The sequence below is a fragment of the Chiloscyllium punctatum genome, chromosome 3 (genome assembly GCF_047496795.1).
Source record: "Chiloscyllium punctatum isolate Juve2018m chromosome 3, sChiPun1.3, whole genome shotgun sequence".
In the NCBI taxonomy this organism is placed as follows: domain Eukaryota; kingdom Metazoa; phylum Chordata; class Chondrichthyes; order Orectolobiformes; family Hemiscylliidae; genus Chiloscyllium; species Chiloscyllium punctatum.
This window is the reverse complement of record NC_092741.1, coordinates 9,043,879-9,067,113: the sequence shown is the minus strand read 5'-3', so window position 1 is coordinate 9,067,113 and position 23,235 is coordinate 9,043,879. Positions and strand designations below refer to the sequence as shown.

The 23,235-nt window shown below is 46.6% G+C and overlaps 1 pseudogene; it reads right to left on the bottom strand.

The window, feature by feature from the left end:
- Positions 1-22,655: 22,655 nt before the first annotated feature.
- LOC140472995 (U2 spliceosomal RNA) lies at positions 22,656-22,824 on the bottom strand (annotated as a pseudogene).
- Positions 22,825-23,235: the final 411 nt, after the last annotated feature.

Sequence of the window (23,235 nt, the reverse complement as noted above, 5' to 3'; positions counted from 1 at the left end):
TTCCTTTTCCCCAATTAACTATATTTCCAAAGTAACTGTTCCTTTCCCTCTCCAAGGCTATGGTAAATGTGAGGCAGTTGTGGTCACTGTCTCCCACTGCAAGATCTGACACCTGTCCTAGTTCATTGCCGAGCACCAAATCCAAAATGGCCTCTCCCTTTGTCGGTCTGTCTACGTACTGAGTAAGGAAACCCTCCTGAACACACCTGACAAAAACAGCTCCATCCTAACCATCTGCACTAAGGAGATTCCAGTCAATATTGGGAAAGTTGAAGTCACCCATAACAACAACCCTGCTACATCTGCATTTTTCCTAAATCTGTCCACCTATGAGTTCTTCGATCTCCCAACTGCTATTAGGGGGGTCTGTAGAAAACCCCCAATGCGGTGGCTGTTCCCTTGCTGTTCTTAACTTCTACCCATACTGACTCAGTAGACAAACCTTCCTCAACAACCTTCGTTTCTGGAGCTGTGGCGCACTCTCTAATGAGCAATGCTACACCTCCTCCTCTTTTTCCACCCTCCCTTTTTCAAATTCTTTTTAAATGTTCTTAACACTGGAGCATCTAGCAACCATTCCTGCCCCTGTGAAACCCACGTCTCCGTTATGGCCACAACATCATTGTCCCAAGTACTGATCCATCCTCTAAGTTCGTCACTCTTATTTCTGACACTCCTTGCGTTAAAGCAGACACACTTTAACCAAGCCCTTTGTTTCATCAGATGAAAAACCTTCCTGATAGATTCACTACATCCTGTCATTGCCTCATCTACAAATACATCCCTCTCAGATATGTAGCTCTGAGTCAGTTTCAGCAATTCCAGTTTGCATGCTTCAGCACCTCCCCATCCCCTACCACCCTCCTCCACCCGGCCAAGCTCATCCTCACCCTGAAACATCCCCATCCCCCACCACCCTCCTCCACCCGGCCAAGCTCATCCTCACCCTGAAACATCCCCATCCCCCACCACCCTCCTCCGCCCCGCCGAGCTCATCCTCACCCTGAAACATCCCCATCCCCCACCACCCTCCTCCACCCGGCCAAGCTCATCCTCACCCTGAAACATCCCCATCCCCCACCACCCTCCTCCGCCCCGCCGAGCTCATCCTCACCCTGAAACATCCCCATCCCCCACCACCCTCCTCCACCCGGCCAAGCTCATCCTCACCCTGAAACATCCCCATCCCCCACCACCCTCCTCCGCCCCGCCGAGCTCATCCTCACCCTGAAACATCCCCATCCCCCACCACCCTCCTCCACCCGGCCGAGCTCATCCTCACCCTGAAACATCCCCATCCCCCACCACCCTCCTCCACCCGGCCGAGCTCATCCTCACCCTGAAACATCCCCATCCCCCACCACTCTCCTCCACCCCGCCGAGCTCATCCTCACCCTGAAACATCCCCATCCCCCACCACCCTCCTCCACCCGGTCGAGCTCATCCTCACCCTGAAACATCCCCATCCCCTACCACCCTCCTCCACCCGGCCGAGCTCATCCTCACCCTGCAACATCCCCATCCCCCACCACCCTCCTCCACCCGGTCGAGCTCATCCTCACCCTGAAACATCCCCATCCCCTACCACCCTCCTCCGCCCCGCCGAGCTCATCCTCACCCTGAAACATCCCCATCCCCCACCACCCTCCTCCACCCGGCGGAGCTCATCCTCACCCTGAAACATCCCCATCCCCCACCACCCTCCTCCACCCGGCCGAGCTCATCCTCACCCTGAGCAACTTCTCCTTTCACTCCTCTCACTTTCGTCTGGTCAAAGGGGTGGCCATGGGTACCAGCATGGGTCCAATGCCTGCCTCTTTGTGGGGTCCGTGGAACATTTCTTGTTCCAGTCCTATTCAGGCCCTCACCCACAACTCTTTCTCTGGTATATCGCTGATATTATTGGCACTGCTTCCTTTTCATGTCCAGAATTGGAAAGGTTTATTAATTTCACTTCCAATTTCCACCTGGCTCTCACCTTCGCCTAATCCAAAGGGATTCCTCCCATGGCAAAAGTGAGGACTGCAGATGTTGGAAATCAAGAGTCTAGATTAGAGTGGTGCTGGAAAAGCACAGCAGGTCAGGAAGCATCCAAGAAGCAGGAAACTCGACATCTCAGGCAAAAGCCTTCATCTCCCATCCCTTTCTCAACGTTTCTGTTGCTATTTCTGGGGATAGGCTGACCACCAATACTCACTACAAACTCACTGACACCCAATTATCGTGACTATACATTCTCACACCCTACTTTCTGTAAAAACTCTATTATCCCAGTTCCTCCATCTCCACCATACCCGTTCTGATAATGTGTTGCTGGAAAAGCGCAGCAGGTCAGGCAGTATCCAAGGAGCAGGAGAATCGACATTTCGAGCATGAGCCCTTCTTCAGGATTCCTGAAGAAGGGCTCATGCCCGAAACGTCGATTCTCCTGCTCCTTGGATGCTGCCTGACCTGCTGCGCTTTTCCAGCAACAGATTTTCAGCTCTGATCTCCAGCATCTGCAGTCCTCACTTTCTCCCTGTTCTGATAATGCCAACTTTGACAAGGCGGCCTCCGAAATGTCCACCTGCTTCCTCAACCGAAGAATCCTCAGCACCATTGTTGACAGGGCCCTTAGCTGAGTTTGACTGATCTCCCGCCCTTCTGTCCTAACTCCCTGTCTTTCCTTCCAAAGGAGCAATAGGGTTCCCTTTATCCTCGCCCACCAACCCACCAGCATCCATGTCCAGAGGATCATTAACCATCATTTCTGTCACTTCCAAGGAGGCCACCACCAGACACATATTCCCCTCCCCTCCTTGTTGGAATTGGTGAGTTGGACCACATTCAAGAATTCAGCAAACATCCTAGACGAGAATGACACTAACATCATAAACTTCATTAGCAAGTGTGTCGAGGACTGCGTGCTAAAGAAGTCAATCCGTTTGTTCCCCACACAGAAACCTTGGATGAAGCAAGAAATCCATTGTCTACTAAAGACCAGGTGTGCACCATTCAAGTCAGATGACCCAGAGCTTTCCAGTAAATCCAGATATGACCTCCACAAGGCCATTAGAAATTCCAAGAGGCAAGACTGGACCAAGTTAGAGTTCCAAACTAACCACACAGGCACCTGTCACCTCTGGCAAGGCCTACATGAAATAATGGGATACAAAATGAAGCAGAGTAAAATAGTAATCAAAAACACAACCCTCCCTGATGGACTCAACACCTTTTATTTTCAGTTCGATCAGAATGTAAGTGGTGTGAAGTCACCTTCCCCGAGAGCCCCGGATTACTTGCTCCCTCAGTCACTGCTTCAAATATCAGATAAGTTTTTGCTGACACCTTTAGTCTCTCTTTCCTACAATCTGAAAACCACCATCATACCAGTTGCAAAGAAAACTCATACAAGCGTGCATCAATGACTACCACCCAGTAGCTCTGACCTCAACAATTATGAAGTGCTTTGGAAGGTTAGTCATGGCCCACATCAATTGTAGCCTCCCAGCCTGCCTTGATTCTCTGCAATTTGCCTATCAATGAAACAGGTCCACAGCGGATGCCATTTCCGTGGCCCTACACCCATCCTGGAACATCTGGATAATACAATACCTATGTCAGGCTCCTACATTATTAACTATAGCCCCATCTTCAACACTATAATCCCAACCAATCTAGCCTCAAAACTCAAGGTTTGTGTAAAGATTTGTAGCTCAATGCTGGTTGTCATAGTTGTGGGTATGTTCGCTGATCTGGGAAGTTGATTTGCAGATGTTTTGTCCCTTGTCTAGGTGATATCTTCAGTGATTTGGAGTCTCCTGTGAAATGTTGCTGGACTGTGTCTTCTGGAATTTATTTGGTTCATTCACATGATTACAATTTAAACACATGTCTCACCAAAATAAAAGTCCCAAAACCCATCATGTGTAAGACAAATGTAATTTTTCCATGCAAAGACTGCACGAAACACTTTATAGGGCAGATAGGCAGCAACTACCAATCCGCATCCATGAACGCCAACGAGCCACTAAATGCCACGACCAGCTGTCCCCAGCAGCCATACACACAGATGACAAAGAACACAAATTCGACAGGGACAACACAATGATCATAGCACAAGCTAAACAGGACAGTCAGAAAATTTCTAGAAACATGGCACTCAGCCACGGACTCATTCAACAAACACATTGACCTCGACTCAGTATACTGGCCACTACAATGAATAACTGGAACTAGCAACCGAAAGCAGCAGAACTAAAATCAAACAAATTCCAAAAGACACAGTAGTCGCGCTTCACAGGAGGGTCCAAAGCACTGAAGATGTCACCTAGACAGGGGTTTAAAATGTCTGCAAATGAACTTCCCAGCTCAGTGAACATATCCACAACTGCAGTAACCTCAGAACTCTGAGACTTAGGTCTCAGCTGTGCCCTCTGCAACTACGTCCTGAACGCAAACCACAATCAGTGAAGATAGACAACAGCACCTCCTCCATGATAATCCCTGCAAGGATATGTACTCAGCCCCCTACTGTACTCCGTGTGCACCCATGGCTGTGTGGTCAAATTTCGTATGAATGCCACCTACACATTCGCTGATGACACCACCGTTGTAGGTCAGATATCAAACTATGATGAGTCAGAGTATAGGAAGGAGATAGAATGCTAGGTGTCATGTTGCAAAGATAACAATCTCTCCCAGTGTCAGCAAAACAAAAGAACTTGACTATTCACTTCAGGAAGAAAGGAGGAGGACCATGCCCCTGTCTAAATCAATGGAGATGATATGGAGAGGATTGAAAGCACCAAATTCCTAGAGACTCTCATGTTTATGGAATCACAGGGTATTACAACACAGAATCTCCCTGGATCTCCCACGTAGATGCAATGGTCAAGAAGGCACAACAATGGCTTTTATTGTCTGGAGGCTTAGGAACTTCGGCATGTCCAAAAGGACATTTATCAACATTTGCAGAAACACCACAGAGAGCACTTTATCCGGATGTATAACTGCCTGATACAGTAACTGCTCTGCCCAGTACCGTAGGACACCATCGAAAAGTGTACTCACTTCAGGCCACCACAAAAGTCAGCCTCCCATCCATGGACTCCTACACTGCTCATTGCCACAGAAAGGCTGGCAAAAACATCAGAAATCCCTCCCACCCCGGTGACACTGTCTTCCGACACCATCAGAGACCCCTCCCATCCCGGTAACACTGTCTTCAAACACCATCAGAGACCCCTCCCATCCCGGTGACACTGTCTTCCAACACCATCAGAGACCCCTCCCATCCCGGTAACACTGTCTTCAAACACCATCAGAGACCCCTCCCATCCCGTAACATTCTCTTCCGACACCATCAGAGACCCCTCTCACCTCGGTAACACTCTCTTCATCATCATCACCAGAGACCCCTCCCCCACCCCCGGTAACACTCTCTTCCCTCATTTTCCGTGGGGCAGAAAATACAGAAGCTTAAGCACTTGTACCAACAGGTTGACAAACAGCTTCTTCCCTGCTGTTATTAGATTGCTGAATGGACCTCTCTCTAATTCCAAACCAAATATTGATCTTGCTTTTGTGCACCTCCTGTGCAGCTGTAACCTTGTATGCCTCACTGTCTAATGACCCTATGATATGTATGTCCTTCTATGTTATGATCTGTCTGTACCGCTTGCAAAACAAATCCTTTCACTGTACTTAGGTACATGTGACAATAATAATCAAATCAAATGAAAATTTTGTTAGCTTTCTGCATGGTCTGTTCCCTCTGGCTCACCTTGGTCCACTCGTCCTTCACTCCTGACACCACTTTGTTCCCTGGCCAACTTCTCTGTCTCAGGTTTGCTGCAATGCTCTAACGAGGCTCAGCAGAAGCAGGAAGAACAGCACCTCATTATCTACCTGTTAACTCTATAGTCTCCTGGACTCAATATTGAGGTTCAACAACTTTGGGTCTTGAGGCACCTTTTCCCATGTCCTTAGCCCAGCATTCTTATCACATGCACTGCTATTACACACATCACATTGTCAGTCATTGATTGTCCCCATTAGCAGGTATTCACTCTCCTAGGCTGACTGTTTTCCTTCCTTTGTCTATCCAACTGTTCTTATCTCTCTTTGACCTCTATCTCCACCTATTATTTACTCCTTACCCCCTCCTCCATCATAACTTCTGGACAAAAGCTAACTTTTACCTAGCTACCATCAGTTCTGAAGAAAGGCACAAAATGTTAATTTTGATTTCTCTCCACAGACACTCCAGACCTGCTGAGATTTTCCAACAAATTCTGTTTTAGTTTCTGATTTCCAGTGTCTGCAGTTTTTTTCATTTTTGTATGAGGAGTTGGGACATCATGTTGAGGTTATAGACGACTTTGATGAGTTTTGAAGTACTGTGTATAGTTCGAGTCACACTGCTAAAGGAAGGATATTATTAAATTGGAGAGGGTTCAGACAAGATTTACAAGGATGTTGCCAGGACTGCAGATTTGAGTTCTAAGGAGAGAATAGTCTGGGACTTTTTTCACTGGCATAGGTGGTTGAGGGGTGACCTTAAAGAGGTTTACAAAATCATGAGAGGCATAGATAAAGTGAATGGCAAAGGTTGTTTCCCCAGGTTGGCAGAGTTGAAAACTTTGGGGCATATTTTTCAGGTGAGAGGAGAAAGACTTAAAAGACCTGAGGATATCTTTTTCCTAGGCGGAAGTGGGTACTGCAGATGTTGGAGTCAAGATTAGAGTGGTGCTGGAAAAGCACAGCAGGTCAGGCAGCATCGGAGAAGCAGGAAAATCGACGTTTCAGGCAGGATCACTTCATGAGAAATGTTGACTCTCCTGCTCCTCCGATGCTGCCTGACTGCTGTGCTTTTCCAGCATCACTCTAATCTTGACTGGTAACTTTTTTGCACAGAGGATGATTTGTATGTGGAGTGAACTAATACAGAAAGTGGTGAATGCAAGTACAGTTACAACATTTAAAAGACCTTTGGATAGTTACATGAACAGGAAAAGGTTAGAGGAATATGAGCCAGCTGCATGCAAATGAGATCAGTTTTGTTTCAGAAACTTGAGTCGGACTGAAGGGTCTGTTTCTGTGCTGCATGACTCGATGACTCTATCAGCATTAGTTAGTTAGGCTCCATAAAAATGCACAGATGATGATGTAGCAGGCTGATAGAGTTCCATCAAAATGCAACAAGGCTAAACCAACATTCACCCTGAGGCCTTATCTGGAAATAGAAATGAGGATAACCTCCATACCACATCAAGAAAGACAAAGCAATGGGGTTTAGTTGAGGCAGGGAATGAAGCAAGGCTTTGGGGAGGAGATAGGTTCGCACCTCGGAGGATAGGGAGTGGGGAGACCAAGGGAACAAGTGCCTTGCCACTTTTGGAAAGTGTGTAAAACAGGAAAGTGTTTGTCTTAAACAGACAATTGTGGAATTGGATTAATGTTTCGTTCAGGTGGCTTACAATGTAAAAATACCTGATGAAACCTGTTTGAGTTAGAGTGCAACTTTGGAACCTTTTCTAGGGGAGACTCTCCCAGTGCTGGTTCAATAAATAATTGTTGTACTTCAAGGCTCCTGAGATTATTTGTAAAATAATGAGCCCTTCCTGAAGAAGGGCTCATGCCCGAAACGTCGATTCTCCTGCTCCTTGGATGCTGCCTGACCTGCTGTGCTTTTCCAGCAACACATTTTCAGCTCTGATCTCCAGCATCTGCAGTCCTCACTTTCTCCTGTAAAATAATCTACCACAATAAAAAGTTTACTTTATTTCAAGGGTGTTAGAGTATAAGAGTTGGGAAGTCTGACAGCACCTGTACCACATCTGCAGTATATGAGCAGTTTTGGCCCCCAAATTTAAAGAATGATATTCTTTCATTGGAGGCAGTTCAAAGAAGGTTCACTAGGTATGGAAGGATTGTGTTATGAGCAAGGTTAAACAATGTGGGACTCTACTCACTGGAGTTTAGAGGAGTGAGAGGTGATCTCATTGAAACATGTAGGATTCTTAAAGGGTCTGTGATGCTGGAAAAGCACAGCAGGTCAGGCAGCATCCGAGGAGCAGGAGAATCAATGTTTCGGGCATAAATCCTTCATCAGGAATGAGGCTTATGCCTGAAACGTCGTTGCTCCTGCTCCTCAGATTCTGCCTGGCCTGCTGTGTTTTTCCAGCATCTCACTCTCGATTCTGATCTCCAGCGTCTGCAGTCCTCACTTTTTCTTTCTTAAGGGGCTTGACAGGGTAAATAATGAGAGTATGTTTCCCTTCAGGGGAGAGTCTAACACAAGAGGGCAGAATCTCCGCATAAAAAAGCGATAATTTAAAACTGACATAAGGAGGAATTTCTTAGTCTTTGGAACTTTTTGCCACAGAGAGCTATGGGGTTGATGCCCTTGTGTACATTTGAGGCTGAGACAGATAGACTGTTGGTTTTAGGGGAATTGTGGGTTTTGGGGAAAAGGCAGGTATGTGGGCATGAGGAATGTCAGATTAGCCCTGATTCTATTGAATGGTGGAGCAAGCTCGAGTTGAACAGCCTACTCCTGTTTTTATTTCTTATGGTCTTATCGATTCCAACAATTTCCTAACATCACACGTTAATCTAACTGGTCTACGGTTTCCCACTTTCTGCCTCCTTCCTTTTTCAATAAGAATGTTATATGTTGGAACCTTTCTTTATGGAATTAGCAAATTTCGCAGTATCATAACCTAATGTGCAGTGGATGTGATCTATATGGACTTCAGTAAGGCGTTCGACAAGGTTCCCCATGGGAGACCGGTGAGAAAGGTTAGATCTCATGGAATACAGGGAGAACTACAGTGAGTCTAACGGTTTAAAAACCTTAGTTCAGGTGTGGGGGCTTCCATTTGCCGAGAGGTGCAAGGGAGGAGCGAAGGACGTCTGGGGAGTTTTTAAGTGGGTGAGATCTAACCCACTTAAAAACTCCCCAGAAGTCCTTTGCTCAGGGTAGTTGCATGTTCCTCCTGCAGAATGTGGCAGGTGAGAGACACTTCACATGTCTCTGTCGACTATATTTGCAGGAAGTGCACACCCAACTCCAGCTCCTTGAAAACCAAATTGGGGAACTGGAGCTGGAGCTGGAGCTGGATGAACTATGGATCATCCAGGAAGCTGAGGAGGAAATTGAGAGGATGTACAGGGAGGTGGTCACTCCCCAGACACAGGATAAGGACAGCTGGGTTACTGTCAGGGGGAGGAAAGGGAACCGATGATCACAGCAGGGATCCCCTGTGGCTGTTCCCCTCAGCAATAAGTATACCGTGTTGGATACTGCTGGTGGAGGCAGCCTACCAGGGGAAAGCCATAGTTGTCAGGTCTCTGGCACTGAGCCTGGCACTGTGGCTCAGAAGGGAAGTGAGAGAAATAGAAAAGCGCTCGTAGTAAGGGACTCAATAGTTAGACAGATTGACAGGAGATTTTGAGGTCAGGAATGGGAGTCCCAGAAGGTACGTTGCCTCCCTGGTGCCAGGGTCCAGGATGTCGCCGATCGGGTTCACGAGATTCTTAAGGGGGAGGGTGAGCAGCCAGAAATCGTGGTACATAACGGCACCAATGATATAGCCAGGAAAGGGATTGAGGATCTGAAAAGTGACTCCAGAGAGTTAGGTTGGAAGCTGAAGAGCAGGACGAGTATAGTAGTGATCTCGGGTTTGCTACCTGTGCCACGAGATAGTGAGTTGAGGAACAGTCAGCAAAATGCAGCTTAACACGTGGCTGCGAGGCTGGTGCAGGAGGGAGGGCTTCAGATACCTAGACCATTGGGATACCTTCTGGGGAAGGTGGGACCTGTACATGAAGGACGGGTTGCACCTGAACTGGAGGGGCACAAATGTCCTGGGTGGGAGATTTGCTCGTGCGATTCGGGAGGGTTTAAACTAGTTTGGCAGGGGGGTGGGAATCGGAGCCACATGTCTGAGAGGGGGTCAGCTGCAGACAGGATAGTGACAGGATATATTGAATCCATCAGGAAGGTTTCTCACACGATGAAACAAAGGGATCGGTTAAAGTATGTCTGCTTTAATGCAAGGAGTGTCCGGAATAAGAGTGATGAACTTAGAGCATGGATCAGTCAAACATAAAACGTAGAAAAGTACAGCACAGATGTTGTGAAACTTGAAAGGGTTCAGAAAAAACTTACAAGGATGTTGCCATGGTTGGAGGATTTGAGTTATAGGGAGAGGTTGAATTGGCTAGGACTGTTTTCCCTGGAGTGTCGGAGGCTGAGGGGTGACCTTATAGACCTTATACAATCATGATGGGCATGGATAGGATAAATCGACCAAGTTTTTTTCCCTGGGGTGGGGGAGTCCAGAACTAGAGGGCATAGGTTTAGGGTGAGAGGTGAAAGATATAGAAGAGACCTAAGGGGCAGCTTTTTCACTCACAGGATGGTACGTGTATGGAATGAGCTGCCAGACGAAGTGGTGGAGGCTGGTACAATTGCTGGAGGGATATGGGCCAGGTGCTGGTAAGTGGAACTTGACTGGGTTGGGATATCTGGTTGACATGAACGAGTTGGACCAAAGGGTCTGTTTCCGTGCTTTACATCTCTATGACTATGACTCGATGACCCTATGATGGGTGACTAAGGCTATGGGGACTTTTCTGCTATAAATTACAACCATTTGCTCAGTACGTTTTCCCGAATTATGATGATTGTTCGAAGTTCCTCTTTTTCTATAACCTAAGCATTACCTATTACTATTCGGATAATACCAGCATATTCTGCAGTGAAAGCTGAGGCAAATATTGACTTTGTGTCTCTGTCATTTCTGTGTTCCCACTATTAACTCCCCGGTCTCATCCTGCAAGGGACCAGTATTTATTTTAGCTGGCTACGCAGACAATTTCACCCTGGGTGGAGAAAAACTGCTTCAAGCAGGTCAACACGTCTGCTCCATCCGTTTCATTTTGTTTCCCATTTGTGCTTCCTTAATTTACCTTTAGTGATGTCCTGAACTCCCAGCCCTAGTGCAGACTTTGCGTGGCATCCTCCCAACCCAGCATGCCTGTCTCTAGGCCCGGTGTGTCTGTCTCCCAGCCCGGTGTGTCTGTCTCCCAGCCCGGTGTGGCAGTCCCTCAGCCAAGTGCGGTGGTCTCTCGGCCCGGTGTGGCGGTCTCTCGGCCTGGTGTGGTGGTCTCTCGGCCCGGTGTGGTGGTCTCTCGGCCCAGTCTGGCGGTCTCTCGGCCTGGTGTGGCGGTCTCTCGGCCCGGTGTGGCGGTCTCTCGGCCTGGTGTGGTGGTCTCTCAGCCCGGTGTGGCGGTCTCTCAGCCCGGTGTGGTGGTCTCTCGGCCTGGTGTGGTGGTCTCTCGGCCCGGTGCGGTGGTCTCTCGGCCCGGTGTGGTGGTCTCTCGGCCCAGTCTGGCGGTCTCTCGGCCCGGTGTGGTGGTCTCTCGGCCCGGTGTGGTGGTCTCTCGGCCCGGTGTGGCGGTCTCTCGGCCTGGTGTGGTGGTCTCTCGGCCCGGTGTGGTGGTCTCCCGGCCCGGTGTGGCGGTCTCTCGGCCCGGTGTGGTGGTCTCTCGGCCCGGTGTGGTGGTCTCTCGGCCCGGTGTGGCGGTCTCTCGGCCTGGTGTGGTGGTCTCTCAGCCCGGTGTGGCGGTCTCTCGGCCTGGTGTGGTGGTCTCTCAGCCCGGTGTGGTGGTCTCTCGGCCTGGTGTGGTGGTCTCTCGGCCTGGTGTGGTGGTCTCTCGGCCCAGTGTGGTGGTCTCTCGGCCCGGTGTGGCGGTCTCTCGGCCCGGTGTGGTGGTCTCTCGGCCTGGTGTGGTGGTCTCTCGGCCCGGTGTGGTGGTCTCTCGGCCCGGTGTGGTGGTCTCTCGGCCCGGTGTGGTGGTCTCTCGGCCCGGTGTGGTGGTCTCTCGGCCCAGTCTGGCGGTCAGCATGACCTCATCCTGCTCTTCTGGCCTTGAGGTGAAGGCCGACACGGTCTGGAGACTGGGTGCTGGCATGGACTGGGTTGGAAGGACTGTTATTCTGAACTTTTATTTCTTCATTTTTCTAACTTTGCTTTGCCTAAAAATATGTATTTATAAATCTGTAAATAGGTACCTTTGTACCTAAGATGTCACTGTAAGTGGTGACTTGTAAACTTATCACCGCACTCATTTGAGTACATGTGAGAATAAAGCTAATTCTAACAATTCTCTTCATTTTTTTATACACTTATAGAAGCTTTCACTACCTGCTTTTATATTTGCTTTGTTTTATTTTGTAATTTATTTTTGCTCTTTTTACATCTTTTTAAGTAACTCTTTTGTGATCTTTGAAAGTTTCCCAATCTTCCGGTATGCCACTCACATTTGCAATATGGTATGCTTTAACCGTTGTGTTTATATTATCCTTAACCTCCTTGTTTAGTGACCAGTGGAGAGCCACAAGGATGGGTGCTGAGTTCACTACTTTTCATCATTTATATAAATGATTTGGATGCGATCGTAAAAGGTATAGTTAGTAAGTTTGCAGATGACATCAAAATTGGAGACAGCGAAGAAGGTTACCTCAGATTACAACGGGATCTTGATCAGATGGGCCAATGGGCTGAGAAGTGGCAGATTGAGTTTAATTTAGATAAATGTGAGGTCCTGCATTTTGGGAAAGCAAATCTTAGCAGGATGTATACACTTAATGGTAAGGTCCTCGGGAGTGTTGTTGAACAAAGAGATCTTGAAGTGCAGGTTCATAGCTCCTTGAAAGTAGAGTCGCAGGTAGATAGGATAGTGAAGAAGGCGTTTGGTATGCATTCCATTAATCGTCAGAGCTTGGAGTACAGGAGTTGGGAGGGCATGTTGCGGTTGTAAAGGTTGTGAGTTAGGCTACTTTAGGAATATTGTGTGTCATTTTGGTCTCCTTCCTATCAGAAGGATGTTGTGAAACTTGAAAGGGATCAGAAAATTTTTACAAAGATGTTGCCAGGGTTAGAGGATTTCAGCTAGAGGGAGAGATTGAATAGGCTGGGGCTGTTTTCCCTGGAGCCTCCAAGATTTAGGGGTGACCTTAGAGAGGTCTATAAAATCTTGAGGGGCATGGATAGCATAAATAGACAAGGTCCTTTCCCTGGGGTGGGGGAGTCCAAAACTAGAGGGCATACGTTTAAGGTGAGAGGGGTAAGATATAAAAGAGACCTAAGGGCCAACTTTAGCGTGCAGAGGAGGGTATGTGTATGGAATGAGCTGCCAGAGGAAGTGGTGGAGGCTAGTACAATTGGAACAATTAAAAGGCATCTGGATGGGTATATGAATAGGAAGGGGTTGGAAAGTTATGGGCCAAGTGCTGACAAATGAAACTAGATTAGGTTGGGATATCTGGTCAGCATAGATGAGTTGCACCAAAGGGTGTGTGTTTCCGTGCTGTATGACACAATGGCATTGAAAAGTTTACAGCTGTAGCCTGAACAGTTTTAGCAAAGAATAATCAAGAAAGTTAACAGATTGCTGGCCTTTATATCTAGAAGACTAGAGTAGAACAATGCAAAAGTTATGCTGCAACTATACAAAACCCTAGTTAGACCCTACTTGGAGGATTGTGAGCATAACTTTAAGAATTATTTAGATCCTTAGTAAGGATAGGAAGGCCTAGGAGGGAACACAATGTAGGTTTAAAGAATTATACCATGGTATCAGGTGACAAATTATGAGGTGAGATTATCTAAATTAGGTCTGTATTCTCTAAATTTATGAGGTTTGAACTGATCAGTTGGAAGTCTTTCAGGTATTAACAGAGAAAGACAGGGTAGATAAGAATAAACTATTTCCACTTGCTGGAGATTTTTAAATTTGTTTCTGGGATATTGTTGTTACTGTTCCAGTCAGCATTTCATGTCCATCTACAATTGCCAAGAGGGCAGTTAGGGTCAACCATAATGTTGTAGGTACGGAGTCACATAGAATACAAAATCTGCAATGTGGAAGCAGGCCATTCAGCCCATCGAGGTCACACTGCCCCTCCAAAGAGCATTCCACCCACACCCACACCCACACCCACACCCGATCTCCATGCATTGCCAATGACCAACCCACACATCCCAGGGCAATATGGGCAATTTAGCATGGCCAATTCACCTAACCTAAATATCTGTGGGAGGGAACCAGAGCACATGTAGGCTAGACTATGTAAAGATGTCAATTCCCTTTCCTAAAGGATATTACTAAACCAGGTGGACTTTTCCTGACAATTAACAAAGGCTTCACATGCACCATTAGACTCTTGATTGCAGATTTTTCCTGAAGTCACATTTCACCATCTGTCTGGGTGGGAACAATTGCCTGCCATTCTGGTTTACTTACCTAGCAACAATGTCACAAAGCCTACATCACCTCTGATTCCAGAGCTGGGGGCATAGTCTAAGAATCAGGGCCACACCATTTAGGAGAGATGTTCAGAAGCGCTTCTATGTGCAAGGGTGGCAGGGCTTGGGAACTCTCTTCCACAAACAGCAGTGGATGCTGGATCAGTTGTTCATCTTAAATCTGAGATGATTTATTGTTAAGCAAAGTTATTAAGGGATCAGACCAAAGGCACCTCTTTGAATGCAACAACAGGTTCAAGGAACTGAGTGGCTGACTCCTTTTCCTATGTTCCAATACAAGTGATGAACAGTGATTGGATGGGTTGAGCTCATTTTCCTTGGAGAAGGGAGGGGGGGGGGGGAACTGAGAGGAGACATTGAGGTACATAAAATTAAGAGAGGCATATACAGAGGAGACACATAGGAACTTTTCCCTTGATGAAAGGATCAATAACCAGGGGGCATCGACCTTAGAGTCACAGAGATGTACAGCATGGAAACAGACATAAAACATAGAACACAGAACAATACAGGGCAGTACAGGCCATTTGGCCCATGGATTTGTGTCAACCTGAGGTACCGACCTGAAGCCCATCTAACCTCCACTATTCCATCATCATTCATATATTTATCTAATGACCACTTAAATGCCCTTAAAGTTGGTGAGTCTCCTACTGCTGCAGGCAGTGTGTTCCACGCCCCTACTACACCCTGAGTAAAGGAACTACCTCTGACATCTGCCCTATGTCTATCACCCCTCAATTTAAAGCTATGTCGCCTTGTGCTAGCCATCACCATCAAAGGAAAAAGGCTCTCACTGTGCACCCTGTCTAATCCTCTGATCATCCTGTATATCCCTATTAAGTCATCTCACCTTTCCTCATAAGACCTTCCCTTCATCCCAGGCAAAATCCTGGGAAATCTCCTCTGTGCCCTTTCCAAAGCTTCCATATCCTTCCTATAATGCGGCAGCCAGAGCTGAGTGCAATACTTCAAGTGCAGCTACACTAGAGTTTTGTACAGCTGCAGCATGACCTCACAGCTCCAAAACTCAATCCCTCTACCAATAAAAGTTAACACACTGTACACCTTAACAATCCTATCAACCTGGATGGCAACTTTCAGGGATCTATGCACATGGACACCAAGATCTCTCTACAAATCCACACAACCAGGAATCTTACCATTAGCCCAGTGCTCTGTATTCCTGTTACTCCTTCCAAAGTGAATCACTTCACACTTTTCTGCATTAAACTCCATTTGTCACCTCTCTGCCCAGCTCTGCAGCTTAGCTATGTTCCTCTATAGCCTGCAACATCCTTCCACACTGTCCACAACTCCACTGGGTTTAGTGTCATCCACAAATTTACTAACCCATCCTTCTACTCATTCATCCAGGTTATTTATAAAAATGACTAAAAGCAGTAACCTTTCAGTCCAACTCGCCCACGCTGACCAGATATCCTAAATTAATCAAGTCCCATTTGACAGAACTTGTCCCATATTCCTGTGAACCCTTCCTATTCATATACCCATCCTTTTACATGCTGTAATTGTACCAGCCTCCAGTACTTCCTCTGGCAGCTCATTCCACACACGCACCACCCTCTGCACGAAAACGTTGCCCCTTAGGTCCCTTTTATATCTTTCACCTCTCATCCTAAACCTATGCCCTCTAGTTCTGGACTCCCCCACCCCAGGGAAAATACTTTATCTATTTACCCTATCCATGCCCCTCATGATTTTATAAACCTCTATAAGGTCACCCCTCAGCCTCCGATGCTCCAGGGAAAACAGCCCCAGCCTGTTCAGCCTCTCCCTATAGCTCAAATCCTCCAACTCTGGCAATATCCTTGTAAATCTTTTCTGAACCCTTTCAAATTTCATAACATCTTTCCAATAGGAGGGAGACCTGAATTGTGCACAATATTCCAAAAGTGGCCTTAGGTAAGGGGCAGTATGTTTAGTGGGGATGTGAGGAATATTTTTCACTCAGATTGCAGGAGGAATCTGGGACTCATTACCTAGCAGGATGGTAGAGGCAGAAACCCGTATAATTTTTCAGAATTATCTAGATGTACACTTGCATTGCCAAGTGTACATACGAGGCAATGGGCCAAGTGCTGGAAAATGGGATTAGAATAGTTAGGTGTTTTCTTTTCAAGAGCACAGACTCAATGGGCTGAAGAGACATACACAGAACATAGAACTCAGAACTTTGCAGTGCAGTACAGGCCCTTCAGTCCTCAAAGTTGCACCGACCTGTGAAATTAATCTGATGCCCATCTAACCTATACCGTTCCATTATATCCACAGAACATAGAACATAGAACAGAGAACAGTACAGCACAGAATAGGCCCTTCAGCCCACGATGTTGTGCTGACCACTGATCCTCATGTATGCACCCTTAAATTTCTGTGACCATATGCATGTCCAGCAGTCTCTTAAATGTCCCAATGACCCTGCCTCCACAACTGCTGCTGGCAACGCATTCCATGCTCTCACAACTCTCTGTGTAAAGAAACCGCCTCTGACATCCCCTCTACACTTTCCTCCAACCAGCTTAAAACTATGACCCCTCGTGTTAGTCATTTCTGCCCTGGGAAATAGTCTCTCGCTATTGATTCTATCTATGCCTCTCATTATCTTGTATACCTCAATTAGGTCCCCTCTTCTCCTCCTTTTCTCCAATGAAAAAAGTCCGAGCTCAGTCAACCTCTCCTCATAAGATAAGCCCTCCAGTCCAGGCAGCATCCTGGTAAACCTCCTCTGAACCCGCTCCAAAGCATCCACATCTTTCTTAAAATAGGGCGACCAGAACTGGATGCAGTATTCCAAGTGCGGTCTAACCAAAGTTTTATAGAGCTGCAACAAGATCTCATGACTCTTAAACTCAATACCCCTGTTAATGAAAGCCAAAACACCGTGTGCTTGTGTGGCCATTTAAGGGATCTATGTACCTGCACCCCAAGATCCCTCTGTTCCTCCACACTGCCAAGAATCCTATCCTTAATCCTGTACTCAGCTTTCAAATTCGAACTTCCAAAATGCATCACCTCGCATTTATCCAGGTTGAACTCCATCTGCCACCTATCAGCCCATCTCTGCATCCTGTCAATGTCCCGCTGCAGCCTACAACAGCCCTCTATACTGTCAATGACACCTCCAACCTTTGTGTCATCTGCAAACTTGCTGACCCATCCTTCAATCCCCTCATCCAAGTCATTAATAAAAATTACACACAATAGAGGCCCAAGGACAGAGCCCTGTGGAACACCACTCACCACAAGACTTCCAGGCAGAATATCTTCCTTCTACTACCACTCGCTGCCTTCTGTTGGCCAGCCCATTCTGTATCCAGACAGCTATGTTCCCCTGAATCCCATTCCTCCTGACCTTCTGAATGAGCCTACCATGGGGAACCTTATCAAATGCCTTACTGAAGTCCATATACACCACATCCACAGCTCGACCCTCATCAACTTTTCTAGTCAAATCCTCAATGAACTCGATAAGGTTTGTGAGGCATGACCTGCCCCTCACAAAGCCGTGTTGACTGCATTTAATCAAACCATGCTCTTCCAGATGGTCATAAATCCTATCCCTCAGAATCCTTTCTAACACCTTGCAGACAACAGGCGTGAGACTTACTGGTCTGTAATTGCCGGGGATTTCCCTATTTCCTTTCTTGAAGAGAGGAATTACATTTGCCTCTCTCCAGTCCTCAGGTACGACTCCAGTGGAGAGCGAGGATGAAAAGATCTTCGCAAGTGGCGAAGCAATTACATTTCTCGTTTCCCAAAGCAGCTGAGGGCAAATCTGGTCCGGGCCTGGCGACTTGTCAATCTTAATGTTTGACAAAATTTTCAGCACATCAGCTTCATCTATCTCTATCCATTTCAGCATGCACACCTGCTCTTCAAAGGTTTCATTCACTACAAAGTTTGTTTCTTTCGTAAAGACAGAAGCAAAAAACTCATTTAGGGCTTCCCCTACCTTCTCAGACTCCACACACAAATTCCCTATGCTATCCCTGATCGGCCCTACTCTTTCTTTGATCATTCTCTTATTCCTCACATAAGTGTAAAATGCCTTTGTGTTCTCCCTAATCCGTTCTGCCAAGCCTTGGTCATACCCCCTCCTGGCTCTCCTCAGACCATTTTTAAGTTCCTTCCTCGCCTGCCTGTAATCCTGTAGAGCTGAGCTTCACCCTTGCTTCCTCCACCTTATGTAAGCTCCCTGTTTCCTTTTGACGAGAAGCTCCACCGCCGTCATCATCCAAGATTCCTTTACCTCACCCCTTCTTGCCTGTCTCAGAGGGACATATTTATTCAGCACTTGCAACAACTGTTCCTTAAACAGTCTCCACATGTCTATAGTGCCTTTATCGTTGAACAATTGCTCCCAATCCATGCTTCCTAACTCATGTCTAATCGCATCATAGTTTCCTCTTCCCCATTTTGCCTAATCCTCTCCTTCTCCATAGCTATGTAGAATGTGAGGCAGTTGTGGTCACTATCACCAAAATGCTCTCCCACCACAAGATCTGATACCTGCCCCGGCTCGTTTCTGAGCACTAAGTCTAGAATGGCCTCTCCCCTCGTCGGCCTGTCAATGTACTGAGTTAGGAAACCCTCCTGAACACACATTACAAAAAGAGCTCCATTCAAATCTTCTGCTTGAAGGAGGTTCCAATCAATATTGGGAAAGTTAAAGTCACCCATTACAACAACCCTACTACGTCCACACTTTTCCAAAATCTGCCAACCTATGCTTTCTTCCATCTCCCTGCTGCTATTGGGAGGCCTGTAGTAAACCCCTAAAGAGGTGACTGCTCCCTTGCTGTTCCTAATTTCCACCCATACTGACTCGGTAGGCAGATCTTCCTCGACAATGGAAGCTTCTGTAGCTGTGATCCCCTCTCTGATTAGTAGTGCTACACCCCCTCCTCTTTTTCCCCCCTCCCTACTCTTTTTAAATGCTCTAAACCCTGGAACATCCAGCAACCATTCCTGCCCCTGAGAAACCCATGTCTCTGTTACGGCCACAACATCATAGCACCAGGTACTGATCCATGCTCTAAGTTCGTCACTTTTATTCATGATACTCCTTGTGTTAAAGCAAACATACTTCAACCGATACCTTGGTTCCTTGCCAGGAAAATCCTTCCCACGAGCTGGTCTACCTCTTGCTATTGCCTCATCTGCATCAACTCTCACCTCCAGTATACAGCTCAGGTTCCCACCCCCCCTGCCATACTAGTTTAAACCCTCTCAAACTACTCGAGCAAACCTTCCACCCAGGACATTGGTCCCCTTGCAGTTCAGATGCAACCCGTCCTTCTTGTTACAGGTCCCACCTTCCCAGAAGGCATCCCAATTATCTACATATCTGAAGCCCTCCCTCCTACACCAGCTGCGCAGCCACGTATTAAGCTGCGCCCGCTCCCTGTTCCTCGCCTCGCTATCTCGTGGCACCGGTAGTAAATTAGAGAACACTACTCTGTTCATCCTGCTTTGCAGCTTCCATCCTAACTCTCTGAAATCACTTTTTATATCTTCAATCCTTTTCCTGGCTATATCATTAGTGCCAATATGTAACAAGATTTTTGGCTGTTCGCTCAACCCTTTTAGAACCTTATACACCCGATCGGAGACGTCCCGGACCCTGGCACAAGGGAGGCAACATACCTTCTGGTTTTTTTTTGATTACATTTTTTTATTTTTACTTTAACATTTATTTATTTTAACATTTGTTAAGTGCCAACTGTCTGAATGTTATAACCCAGGATGAAAGCAAAATGATTTTACATTTAAGCCACATCATTGGTTATTGCATACAAAATATATGTGCAATGCTCATCGAAATGCCCTTAACATCATTGGGTCTACTACTGCTGCAGGCAGGCCGGACCACGCCCTTACTACTCTCTGAGTAAAGAAACTACTAGAGTCATGGAGTCATAGAGATGTACAGCATGGAAACAGACCCTTCGGTCCAACCTGGCCATGCCAACCAGATATCACAACCCAATCTAGTCCCACCTGCCAGCGCCCAGCCCATATCTCTCCAAATCCTTCCTATTCAAACACCCATCCAAATGCCTCTAAAATGTTGCAATTGTACCAGCCTCCACCACTTCCTCTGGCAGCTCATTCTATACACGCACCACCCTCTGCGTGAAAAAGTTGCCCCTTAGGTCTCTTTTATATCTTTCCCGCCTCACCCTAAACCTATGCCCTCTAGTTCTGGACTCCCCCACCCCAGGGAAAAGACTTTGCCTATTTATCCTATCCATGCCCCTCATAATTTTGTAAACCTCTATAAGGTCACCCCTCAGCCTCTGACGCTCCAGGGAAAACAGCCCCAGCCTGTTCAGCCTCTCCCTGTAGCTCAGATCCTCCAACCCTGGCAACATCCTTGTAAATCTTTTCTGAACCCTTTCAAGTTTCACAACATCTTTCCAATAGGAAGGAGACCAGAATTGCATGCAATATTCCAACAGTGGCCTAACCAATGTCCTGTACAGCCGCAACATGACCTCCCAACTCCTGTACTCACCACTCTGACCAATAAAGGAAAGCATACCAAACGCCTTCTTCACTATCCTATCTACCTGCGACTCCACTTTCAAGGAGCTATGAACCTGCACTCCAAGGTCTCTTTGTTCAGCAACACTCCCTAGGACCATACCATTAAGTATAGAAGTCCTGCTAAGATTTGTTTTCCCAAAATGCAGAATTAAGAGAAAATCTAGAAGTCAGTCTGTCAATGATCATGAATCCATTGCTGGGGAAAACATATTTTGTTCACTAATGTCCTTCAGGGGAGGCAACTGCCATCCTGATCTGGCCTGGTCTACATGTGACCCCAGACCCACAACAAGCTGCTTGGCTCTTAACTGCCTCTGGGTAATTAGGAATGGGAAATAAATGCTGGCCTGTGCCTTCATCTCATGACTAAAAACAAATTGATTTTGTTTAAATTTTCAATGATAAGGAGGGAGAGTACATCAGATTAGTGTAGTTGATGAGTGAACATGGATTTCATAATTCCAGATTCCAGCATCCGCAGTAATTTGCTTTTATACTTTTATGGATTTCATAATGACTGACAATTTGAACATCAGAAATCTCCAAACTTACGGAATCAAACATGATTTTAAACTGGATCAGGAAAAGGAAACAAACAGAAGTGTTAAACAGAATAGGTGCTCTTGAGTTAATACCTTCAAATCCCACCCTGAAGTCCCGTTTAATTCACTGATGGCCCTGAGGAATGGGAATCTGCGTTTTTACCGGGGTGAATCCAGCCTCTCAGTGTCGTGGTTGATAAAGTCTCAGACCCATTGTTAACGCAATGCAACAGTTTATTTGAGCTTAAAACTCCAGGATCCTGGACAAGTTAGAAAGGAAGGAATATTGATGTGCTGTAAATAATTAATGAATTATTGTAAGATTATTATTGCATCCCTTTCTGAATTTCGACAGGACCTGTTTAGGATCTTTCTGCAAACACAACAGGAGGTTTTTACCTGAACAGAAGAACCGGTGATTCCAGGAGTGTCGGCCCAGGAGACAGGACCATTCGGAGGCTGATGCTCCATCGAGTGGATCCATCCACAGGGTCCAGAGGTTAATCCAGAGAGAGAGCTGTGTCCGGGGAAGCCCAGCAGACACCAACACACACAGCCGCCAGGATGACACTGAGATCCAGCACCCCATAGTCTGACCCGATCCCACAGAGTATTTACTCTGAAACAGCAGGTCGGAGGTCACAGTCCAGAGTGTGATGCTGGAAAATCACAGCACCCCAGGGTGTCAAATCTTCATCATTGGAGGTCACTTTAGGGCTGATACCGAAACGACAGTTTTCCTGCTCCTCAGAAGCTGCCTGACCTGCTGTTCTTTTCCAGCGCCACTCTAATCTTGACACAAAGGGCTGACAATGGAAACATCCAATAGAGCACCACGCCCAACAACTGAATAAACCTCCCCCCGCCTTGGCTTTGTTTCAAAATATTAACATGTTGTTAGCATAATGTCCTTGGAGGAGGGGGTGGGGAGAAGGATAGATTTGCACCAGCACCAAGCTGGATTCTGAATAACCTTCACTGGGTTTGAAACATTGCTTTGTTTGTGCAGATGCTGCCAGATCTGCTGAGTTTCTCCAGCAATTTGTGGTTTTGTGTGCGCACGTGGTAGGTATGTTTTGTGCAAAATTTGGGGTTTGAATTGCAGACCGACGCAAAGAGAAATGAAGCAGCTTACAAACTTTAAAAAGAAAGTGTGGTTCACACATGCAGACAAAGCACCAAAAACCTGAGCTATATACATGTTTATAGATTGATAGATGAGGGGTGCACCGTTCCCGGAGGTACTGCAATACCAGGTCGATGCGTGGAGTGGACGGAGCAAGCCCCTATTCCATCTCCCTGCTCCAAAAATCAATTTAATATATGGTCCCCAGATAAGGGACGTATCAGATATTAAACTGATAATAGGATTCTTTTATCTCAAAAATCCACTTTGTTCATAAAATCATTTATAAGTACATACAGAGGTTCTAAATTTGTTCTGCACATTCTTTGCAGAGAAAAACAAATGACGCATTCCTTAAAGCATCCGTGCTGTTGCAAAAACAAAGGTATTTCCTACTCATACAGGAAACAATTTATGTTCATTTCAATGCAACAAGAGTCTGCTAACTGAACAGACCCTCACGGCGGTTTTTCCCCACTGCATCTCGTCAGTAGCTGCCCTTGTCCCAAGCTTTAGTTTGTCCCTCTTGATGTTGTTTTGAACTTTGGAAAGGACCAGTTTGCAACACTCGGTCAAAGTCAGCTCCTTATCACTGGAAAACCAACAAGTTTCAGAGAGACTACAAAGCAAGTCGATGGTTTGCCAGGCAGTGCACAGGTGTTCTGCTAAATGA